Source organism: Mus musculus, chromosome 6 (genome assembly GCF_000001635.26).
Source record: "Mus musculus strain C57BL/6J chromosome 6, GRCm38.p6 C57BL/6J".
NCBI lineage: Eukaryota > Metazoa > Chordata > Mammalia > Rodentia > Muridae > Mus > Mus musculus.
In genome coordinates this window covers 65,171,789-65,183,759 of record NC_000072.6, presented here as the reverse complement: position 1 = coordinate 65,183,759, position 11,971 = coordinate 65,171,789, and positions in this window count along the sequence as shown.

The window sequence follows — 11,971 nt, the reverse complement described above, 5'->3', positions numbered from 1 at the left end:
AGGCCCATACCTAAACATGATAAAAGCAATCTACAGCAAACCAGTAGCCAACATCAAAGTAAATGGTGAGAAGCTGGAAGCAATCCCACTAAAATCAGGGACTAGACAAGGCTGCCCACTTTCTCCCTACCTATTCAACATTGTACTTGAAGTCCTAGCCAGAGAAATTCGACAACAAAAGGAGATCAAGGGGATATAAATTGGAAAAGAAGAAGTAAAAATATCACTTTTTGCAGATGATATGATAGTATATATAAGTGACCCTAAAAATTCCACCAGAGAACTCCGAAACCTGATAAACAGCTTCGGTGAAGTAGCTGGATATAAAATTAACTCAAACAAGTCAATGGCCTTTCTCTACACAAAGAATAAACAGGCTGAGAAAGAAATTAGGGAAACAACACCTTTCTCAATAGTCACAAATATTATAAAATACCTTGGCGTGACTCTAACTAAAGAAGTGAAAGATCTGTATGATAAGAACTTCAAGTCTCTGAAGAAAGAAATTATAGAAGATGGAAAGATCTCCCATGCTCATGGATTGGCAGGATCAAGATTGTAAAAATGGCTATCTTGCCAAAAGCAATCTACAGATTCAATGCAATCCCCATCAAAATTCTAACTCAATTTTTCAACGAATTAGAAAGAACAATCTGCAAATTTATCTGGAATAACAAAAAACCTAGGATAGCAAAAACTCTTCTCAAGGATAAAAGAACCTCTGGTGGAATCACCATGCCTGACCTAAAGCTTTACTACAGAGCAATTGTGATTTAAAAAAAAAAAAGGCGTGGTACTGGTATAATGACAGAAAAGTAGACCAATGGAATAGAATTGAAGACCCAGAATTGAACCCACACACCTATGGTCACTTGATCTTCGACAAGGGAGCTAAAACCGTCCAGTGGAAAAAAGACAGCATTTTCAACAAATGGTGCTGGCACAACTGGCAGTTAGCATGTAGAAGAATGCTAATTGAGCCATTCTCATCTCCTTGTACAAAGCTCAAGTGTAAGTGGATCAAAGACCTCCACATAAAACCAGAGACACTGAAATTTATAGAGGAGAAAGTGAGAAAAGGTCTCGAAGATATGGGCACAGGGGGGAAATTCCTAAACAGTATAGTAACGGCTTGTGCTGTAAGATCAAGAATTGACAAATGGGACCTCATAAAATTGCAAAGCTTCTGTAAAGCAAAAGACACTGTCAATAAGACAAAAAGACCATCAACAGGTTGGGAAAGGATCTTTACCAATCCTAAATCTGATAGGGGACTAATATCTAGTATATACAAAGAGCTCAAAAAGCTACACTCCAGAAATTCAAATAACCCCATTAAAAATGAGGTACAGAGCTAAACAAAGAATTCTAAAATGAGGAATACTGAATGGCTGAGAAGCACCTAAAAAAAAATGTTCGGCCGGGCATGGTGGTGCACGCCTTTAGTCCCAGCACTAGGGAGGCAGAGGCAGGCGGATTTCTGAGTTCTAGGCCAGTCTGGTCTACAAAGTGAGTTCCAGGACAGCCAGGAGTTCCAGGACAGCCAGCGCTATACAGAGAAACCCTGTCTCAAAAAACCAAAAAAAAAAAAAAAAAAAAAGTTCAACATCCTTAATCATCAGGGAAATGCAAATCAAAACAACCTTGAGATTCCACCTCACACCAGTCAGATTGGCTGAGATCAAAAATTCTGGTGACAGCAGATGCTAATGAGGATTTGGAGAAAGAGGAGCATTCCTCCATTGTTGGGATTGCAAGCTTGTACAACCACTCTCAGTTCCTCAGAAAATTGGAAATAGTACCACCGGAAGATACAGCAATACCTCTCCTGGGAATATACCCAGAAGATGTTCCAACTGGTAATGAGGTCATATGCTCCACTATGTTTATAGCAGCCTTATTTATAATAGCCAGAAGCTGGAAAGAACCCAGATGCCCCTCAACAGAGGAATGGATACAGAAAATGTGGTACATTTACACAATGGAGTACTACTTAGCTATTCAAAAGAATGAATTTATGAAATTCCTAGGCAAATGGATGGACCTGGAGGGCATCATCCTCAGTGAGGTAACACATTCACAAAAGAACTCACACAATATGTACTCCCTGATAAGTGGATATTAGGCCAGATACCTAGAATACCCAAGATACAATTTGCAAAACACAAGAAAATCAAGAAGGAAGAACAGTGTGTGGATACTTCATTCCTCCTTAGAAAGGGGAACAAAATACCAATGAAAGGAGTTACAGAGACAAAGTTTGGAGCTAAGACGAAAGGATGGACTAACCAGAGACTACCCCACCCAGGGATCCATCCCATAACCAGCCACCAAACCCAGACACTATTGCATATGCCAGCAAGCTTTTGCTGAAGGGACCCTGATATAGCTGTCTCATATGAGGCTATGCCAGTGCCTGGCAAATACAGAAGTGGATGCTCACAATCATCTATAGGATGGAACACAGGGCCCCCAATGGAGGAACTAGAGAAAGTACCCCAGGAACTGAAGGGGTCTGCAACCCTATAGGTGGAACTACAATATGAACTAACGTGAACCCCCAGAGCTCGTGTCTCTAGCTGCATATGTAGCAGAAGATGGCCTAGTTGGCCATCATTGGGAAGAGAGGCCCCTTTGTCTTGCAAATTTTACATGCCCCAGTACGGGGAATGCCAGGGCCAAGAAGCAGGAGTGGATGGGTAGGAGAGCAGGTGGGGGAGGGTATATGGGACTTTTGGGATAGTATTTGAAATGTAAATGAAGAAAATATCTAATAAAAAATTTTTAAAGAAAATATCTAATTAAAAAAAATAATAAAACACTGAAAAAAAATACCAAATTCAGGAAACAATTCCTACCTCAGGCTTAAAACATAGAATGGGATTGGAACTGATAAGAGACTTTGGGAAACCTGTCCTAGAGTGCGATGTTCAGAACTTTGAAAAAGCACATGCCTCAACCAGAGACTGTGGTCTTGAGCATGGAGGTGAGACTCCATGTGCAGAATTCAGATACCTTAAGAGGAGAAACTGGTAGGTGCTTCTACTGTCTCAAGAGTACTATTAGACCAATTCCGCAAAAGTCAGAAACAACAAAGTTCAACTGTGTCTTTAAGAACAGAATGCCATTGTCAAACTGAAGATTTAAGGCTGGGGTGGTGCTGACAGGCACACAAAATATCATTAAATATGAAGGACTTTGTTGTTTCTCTTCCAGCTCTGCAGTTCTTTCTATCTCGTTTGTAAGAGCAACAGAAACCCAGCTCCCAACAAAATACTATCCCATTAGTTTTCTAAGACTCCAAAGAATGTCATGGATTCCAAACATATTCTTCACTGTTCCTGTTCTGAAGCAAGAACTCAGCTTCCTATTGGAAGTCAGTGCCCGTGTGTCCCTGTAGTATGCTCTTCTCATTGACCCATTGGTTAAATGATGTGAGTACTCAAAGACAACAAGCAGCAACCTCAGGTTCAGTTCAGTAGATCCACTGCTATGAACCCAGTGAGAATCTAAACCTCCAAAGTGTTGAATCTCAAAATTAAAACAATGAAATCTATAAATGGATAAGGAGAACTGATCTCACACTATCTGATTTCTGGTCCTGTATAGTGCTCCATGTACTCAGACTATGGGATACAGCCTACAGGAGAGGCTGATGATTCAACGTACATATTTACTATAATTAGGAAAGTAAATCTTCCCTTCTGGAGTTTTTAAGACTGAACTCAACATTGCTGCAGAACTTTCACATGGAGAGACACATGGAATTAAACACTGTATGCCCCTGTCTGAAGACAGGAAGCAGGGCACATCATGACTAAGACAACTGGGAATGTGTTCAACCAAGCAGGTGAAGACCCTGGAAAGAGAAAGAATTAGGGAGGAGGAGAGAAACCCTGACTACCTTAAGTTTCCTTTATTGAGGGTCATGAAGTACATACGCAAATGCATGAAGAAAAGTCCCTGATGTGTTCTAAAGTGTCTAGATCGTAGTCAGGGATAGAAAAAAGGGGAACTTAAGTCAGAGACCAGTTTTAGCTCACTTATGGATTTGATCTGTTGGGCACAAGGAGTGGGGGTGTTCATACCCTATTTGTGAAGACATTGATGTTTAGAAAAATATGGGATTCTTAAGGATGCATAATAAAATACTGTACCCTACAGGACAGACTAAAATGCTTTCAGTTTGATCTCTTACAGATGTAGGGTGTCTGTGGAGATGCTTCAGGGGTGGTACTGTGTAAGAAGCTACTGAGACAGCAGGTAGTCAACAGTCACAGTAGCCTCAGGTAGAGGCAACACATGTTACTAACTTCCTGAATAGCACCAATCCCTGTCTTCATGGTGTCCAAAAGTTCTTGCAAACTCTTTTCATGTGCTCATAAGTTTTTAAATACATTTCTTGATTGAATGGTCTCTTGCTTCTATTTTATCTTCAAGTCTTGATTTGCTATATTCTATCTGAGCCATTCTACTAGAAAGGCTTTTCAATTGGTTGAGTGAGTTACTCAGTCCCACCCCCATTTCCACTCATTTTTCTTCAGTATTGCTACTTCTTTATTGAGTTTACTTTTCAAATCCTAAATTGTCTTCATTATTTCCTTTTCTTGACTGTTGCTTAGAAATTCATTCCTTCCTTAGAGTTACACCAAGGTATTTTATATTATTTGTGACTATTGAGAAGGGTGTTGTTTCCCTAATTTCTTTCCCAGCCTGTTTATCCTTTGTGTACAGAAAGGCCATTGACTTGTTTGAGTTAATTTTATATCCAGCTACTGCACTGAAGCTGTTTATCAGGTTTAGGAGTTCTCTGGTGGAATTTTTAGGGTCACTTATATATACTATCATATCATCTGCCCCTCAACAGAGGAATAAATACAGAAAATGTGGTACATTTACACAATGGACTACTACTCAGCTATTAAAAAGAATGAATTTATGAAATTCCTAGGCAAATGGATGGACCTGGAGGGAATCATCCTTAGTGAGGTAACCCAATCACAAAAGAATTCACACAATATGTACTCACTGATAAGTGGATATTAGGCCAGAAACTTAGAATACCCAAGATATAAGATACAATTTGCAAAACACAGGAAACTCAAGAAGAACGAAGACCAAAGTGTGGACACTTTGCCCCTTCTTAGAATTGGGAACAAAACACCCATGGAAGGAGTTACAGAGACAAAGTTTGTAGCTGAGACAAAAGGATGGACCATCTAGAAACTGCCATATCTGGGGATCCATCCCATAATCAGCTCCCAAACGCTGACACCAATGCATACACTAACAAGATTCTGCTGAAAGGACCCAGATATAGCTGTCTCTTGTGAGACTATGCCGGGGCCTAGCAAACACAGAAGTGTATGCTCACAGTCAGCTACTGGATGGAACACAGGGCCTCCAATGGAGGAGCAAGAGAAAGTACCCAAGGAGCTAAAGGAATCTGCAACCCTACAGGTGGAACAACAATATGAACTAACCTGTACCCCCAGAGCTCGTGTCTCTAGCTGCATATGTATCAGAAGATGGCCTAGTCAGCCATCAGTGGAAAGAGAGGCCCATTGGTCGTGTAAACTTTATATGCCTCAGTACAGGGGAACACCAGGGCCAAGAAGTGGGAGTGGGTGGGTGGGGGAACGTGTGGGGATCTTTTTTGATAGCATTGGAAATGTAAATGAAATAAACACCTAATTAAAAAAAGAAATTCATTCCTATTCCCCATAAGTTCATTGGAATGTTTACTCATGTCCTCTTTAAACTTCTTGAATTTTTAATCATGTTACTGGTTGTTCTTTTACATTTTGCGTACTGAGATTCATCTTGGTAATTCTCCCTGGAGGACATAGGACTAGTGGGTCTTGCAATGGACACAAAGTGTTGACATTTTATCTTGTTTGTGGTTTTGCCATGTGACCTAAGCATGTCTTCTACAGTTGTCATGTGTCTGAGATAAAATGCTAGCCTCCCTCTGTTAAGTTCAGCTTTGCTTCTGGTTTTGCTGTCACCCAAGCTTGATTTGAGATCAGGTATGAAGAGTTGGTATGTCAGTCCTTCAGATACTCTGTGCTGACTTTTCAATAGAGATCAATTTTTATTTATGTGTATAGGTGTTTTTCCTGAATGTATATAAATACACTGCATGTTTTCCTGGTGCAACAGAGACCAGAAGACTGTGCTAGATCTCCTGAAACTGGTATTAAAGACAGTTGTAAGCACCATGTGGCTCTTAGGAATTGATCCTGTGTCCTCTACAGAAAGGGCTATTGATCACTGAGCCAGGATGGATCTTCCCACACTGGTGTGCAAGCTGCACTAGTGAGATAGACCTGGAAATGTGAAGATAGTGAAGGTCGAAGGGGATTTGGGCCCTCATCTGGCTGGAAAGGTATCCAACCCTTGGGACTCCAGCTAAGCTTGGAGTATGGTCTAGTGCAGACAGTGGAGATGAGGGTCATTCACCAGGCTGGGCTGGTGTGCAGACTGCATGACCTGAGCTAGGTTTGGAAGTGTGAGGACAGCATGGACATGTTGTGGTCTAGTTCCCTCACAAGACTGGCTGGTACATGGGCGGCATAACCAAAGCTAGGATTTCACATACGTTAATTATGAAACCCCTGCAGTAAGTAGCTGAGTCTAACAGATATCCATAGAGGGATCATTTTGTTTAATTATTTAAACCATCCTCCCCAGTGGTGACCTTTGACTAAAATTTGTGTAATGTGCAAATTCTTTAGCTCTGTCTATTCTTGGAATTTTAAAAATAAACTTCACTCCCATGCCTCTACATCGCTAATCAATCATCCATTCAGTTTTTCTCTGACTTTCAGACAATCCAGCTAAATAGAAATACGCTCTTCCATTGCTATCAGGAAAATATACAGCCATCTTTAAATAAGGCTGCAAGGATGTTTATTTTGTTATAATTTCACTAGGATTTTTCCATGAAAGCTTTTGCTTTAAAAAAAGACAGTATAGCAGAAGTTAGTTTTGACAGCACTTATTGTACCTGTTTCTGGAACTTCTTGTACCTCTTGAAAGAGCTCATGTTAGATTGTGTGTGTGTGTGTGTGTGTGTGTGTGTGTGTGTGTATGTGTGTGTGTGCATATATTGTGTATCTGTATATGTGCATACATGGGCAGGAATGAGTGCATGCAAAAGTGTGTGTGTGTGTGTGTGTGTGTGTGTGTGTGTGTGTGTGTGTGTGTGTGTGTTTGTGTGTGTGATGTCAGAGAGAGAGAGAAAAAAATAGGGGTCTGAGTCTGATTAGTGGTACCAGACTGGCTTCTTTCAAGTCTTGAAATATGGCAATGGCCTCTGCCACTCCTATAGAAATATGAATGTGATATGCAGTCCCAGCAGGGAGATAAAGTGGCAATTGCATTAACATGGTACCTTCCATCATAATGTCTTCACTCATAAGTTAAAAGAGTGATGGAATGATTCTTCCAATCAACAAATTATTTAAATCCAAACTATGCATTGAGAATTAATGTAACAGAAAGATCTGCAATCTGGAGATCTTATTGAGTACATGGGGACTCTAATTTAAGCAAATGACCTGGCCCAGAACCACCTTAGGCAGTATCACTGATTGGTCCATGATAGTCATACGTGACAGCGCAATGGTAAAGAAAGATCAATGTAGTTCTAGAGGGTAAGAATGAAATTGCTAACTAGAACTTTCTTCAGAGATTTCCTGGGAATGGATGACAAGTGCAAAAGTAATACTAAATTTAAATAATGGCTAAGTAAATATAAATACAAATCACAATGAGATATCAAATCTAACCTATGACATGGCTTCTATACTAAATAATACATAGATAAATACATAAGTAAGAAAGGCAGCGTTGTTAAGAATGAGGAGTTGAAGGCATCCAGGCTTATTTACCAGGCCAAGGTTACCTGATATGGCCAAAAGGAAAGAAACCAGGCTCAAATTGGAGAGGCTTCAACTGAGGCTGTGACAATTTTATTGAGAGCAATCATTCTTTTTTAAACCTTTATAAGAAACAAAATACAATAGCAATTGCCAGGATCAATACAGTTGGAGCTGCCAGAATACAACGAAGTTTGCAAGCTATCCAAGATACCCAAGATTAATGTCTAAAACCAACTGTTCTGTCCAGCTCCCCTGCTTCCTTGATTTCTAAGGGAACATACAGAGACACAATGCAGCCTGAGCTGTTTACTGCCTGAGGAAGTGCATCAGTCTCTCAGGAGCTGGAAGACACATTGTGCCCCAGGGGCCATGACTCTAACCTGGAAACCCTTTGGTGCATGCCTCTCAAGGCAGCTAAGCCAGGCCAACTCCATGGTTTCCTGCAAAGAGTAATTTGCCTTTTCAACCTTCCTGATGGGAACATGAACAGTAAGGCAGCTGTGCTAGTGCTTTTCCTAACAACAGCAACAAGTCAAATGCGTGATTTCTGCAAGGTGTAGCCATTTTGCTTCTTTTATCAACATGAAGAGGAATAAAATTAAATTACACACTAGAACATGAGATTGAATTTTGTAAACATTTTGCTGAAATAATAGCAGTCACAGATGATGCTTTGCTTTAATAATGTTTGATTTCACTTGTTAGATGTACGTAGCTTGGTCAAATAAATACAAAGTAGAGCAGTAGTCAACAAGACGTTGAGGTGTGCCTGAAAGTGGAAAAGGTCATTGAATGGACGTAGCTTTCATTTTATAATAGAAATGTGAAGAGATACACAGAAGTGACTGTGTCTCACCCTCTCTGAACTACACACTTAAAATGCAAAAATGATATGTTTTATGTTATGTCATTTTTATTTGAATTTTACTTTGAATTTACTTGAATTTTATTCCAAAACCTCTTGCCTCTGTATATTTTGTAAACGTGTGCCACTATGTGCTTGCCACCCGGTGAATGTACAATGTACTTTTCAATAAACTAAGTACTTTGATAATTGTGAGGACTTCAAGTGTTTACTGTTTTTATACCACATGGCCTCATTGGATTATAGGAATTTTAATTTTTAATTCCTCTTTGATTAATTCATGGTCCACTGTTCATTTTAAAAAAAAGTATTATTAAGTCTTCAAGTTTTCATGTAGTTTCTGTGGTTCCCCTTACTGTTATTTTTTTACTTAATTATAGTGTGGTCTGATAAGATACAAAGACAACTTTTCATTTGTTAAGGATTGATTTTCAGCCTATAACATCATAAGTTTAATGGAATATCCACTGATAGCCCAATGATATTCTTTACGAACTTAGAACCAACAATGCTACAATTCAAATGTCAACATAAAAGACCACAGATACCCAAAGTAACACTACCAGAGGTTCACAATACCTGACCTTTAATTATAAAACAGACCCATAGTGACAAAGACAGTATAATATTGGGGCAAAAGAATAAAAATAAACACATAGACCAATTTCTCGAGGACCTAGAAACAAACTAACTCAGACAAATTAGTCCCAGTGTAGTCGGGTATTGCTGTGACAGACATGAACACATTTTGGGAAAGATTGTGGAAGGACTTTGGAAGTTTGGCCTAGAAGAACCATTGGAAAAAAAAGAAAATATCTAATAAAAATAAATATTAAAAAAAGTGCACATAACCAGTTACATGGCGATTCTCCCACTATGAATGACTCCACCCATTGTGCTGACCTAGATGCAGTGGTGGATTCTGCAGGGAACAATGGCCAAACAAATGGATGATAATTTTGCCATCTTGCTTTTGCCTGTACACCAGGCAGAGTTCAACTGTCTAGGGAAGAAGGGTCTAGGAGAATCACAGTAGTCTGGAGCATTAGGTGAAGCCTAGCCCTACAGATAGCAAAAATCACCCAAGTTATTTAATAAACCTGTTCCCAGGCAGAAAGCTACACAAACCCCATTTGTTGAAGAGAAAAGCTTGACTGTTTAACATTTCTGGTTTCCCTGGACTATCTGTGAGCAAGGAGACCTTATACCCTTTACAACCAAGGACCTTGTTTCTCTACTGCTTAACATCTCACAAAGCATATTGGTGTTCAATTTTGTTGCTATTTTTAAGGTGATTGTGGCATGTGGCAGTGCAGGAGATTGAACACAGACCTAGACACATGCCAAGCAAACACTCTAGTACTCCAGACTCCTTCGTTCCTTCTTTGATTTTCATGCAATAGCCTTTTGATTGTACTTAACCTGATTGAGAGTGCAGGCATGGCAGTAAGCCAGAACACTTGCTGTAAGGCTTTTCTCTCCAGATGCCCCACACATTTATCCCTCCACCTTTCCACTCCATCTCCCTATCTCAGAACTGCTATCCTGAAGGGGCCTGTGTTGCATGTAGAGAAAATGGGAACTTACATGTCTTGGCCTATTAGCCAAGGTAAAACTTTTATCAAGACAATAATAATAGGTGCAGGAGAGATGGCTCACAGGCTAAGAGGCTGTGATTCCCAGCACCCACATGGCAGCTCACAACTTTCTTTAACTCCTATAGCAGGGACTTGAGCACACTCTTCTAGACTCCATGGGTTCCAGGAACACATATGGTACATAGATATACATTCAGACAAACGCTGTATACATAAAATGATAAAATGAAATTAAAAAAAAATAAACCAACAAATCCAGAATCCTTTAGGCACTGAGAAAGATGCTGTCAGAAAAAAAGGATTCATGGGTATGAAAGATAAATATTTGATACCAATGGCTCTCGTTGTTCATTTTCATTTGTTCTTCTAAAGGATTTGATTTATGGTTTTAATATAAAAAGCATTATTTGAAAGTATCACAGACCTTCAATTTGAAGTTCAACTATCCAATTTAAAGATGAAACAATTACAAGTTCTAACCTCAGGAATGTTTCAGGATTCCTGGTTCTTCCTCTTGGAATCTTTCTAGGGCAGAGCTGTTGACCAAACTTCATTATGTGTGTGTGTGTGTGATGAGAAAGGCTTCCTGAACATGCCTTGGGTGAGATTAACAGTGCCACTGGTTATTGTCCTGAAATACTACTGTAATCACTCAGAGTCTTTGCTCATCTCTAACGGTGGTCTCAGAATACCTTCAGTATGGATTTGTGATGTGCCTTAAACAGCTCTATCACTACTAATAAATAAATGTACAAAATATTTGAGCTCACTGCAATATTCTCAAATAAATTATTCAATTGTTATCATAATCTTTTCCTTAATATACTTTCCAACTACTTTATCAATATGAAAATAATTACAATTCCTATTACAGTTTTGATCATAAGGAATATGTAAATCTTTTGCTGGAAATGGTTTTGATGAAGTATTTTATTGGGAAAATAATGAACTGACCATTGAGTGCACACCTGTAATTTCAGCCCGAGGGGGCAGGAGGACCCACCCTCAGCTACGTAGTAGATTTTGAGGCCAGCCTGACCTATGAAAAGTCTTTTCTTAACAAGCTCACAAATAAGTAAAAGGAAAACAAAAGAAAAAAAAAAGAACTGAATTCAGGGAAAGAAAAACTATAAATTTTAGGTCCAGTTGGAATGTTAAAAAGCCTGCAGATCTTCTGTGCTTCCTTATAGCCTGTCTCACTTGGACCTGAAGCTACGTGCATGAAATGGAGAGCACTGAATTGAGTCTGATGGCATGTTCTATGTGGATATGCAGCTTGCAATCAAATCCAGCAACATGCTAAACAGATCGTGAACCACAATCAACCTTATTTTATCTCAGGAATACAAAGGTTGTTCAGTATATATAAATCAATAATTGTAACACAGTATATAAATTAGAATAAAGAATTAAATCATATGATCACTTCAGTAAATGCAGAAAAAGTATAACAAAATCTGGATTTTCTTAAATGAAAAATAAAAACCTGAACATATTAGGAACATAAGTATCACACCACAATATAAAAAAGAGAATGTAAAACATACCCACAGCCAACATTACACTGAATGGGGAAAATTTGAAAGCATTTCCTCTGAGATCAAGAACAGAATACATGTGTT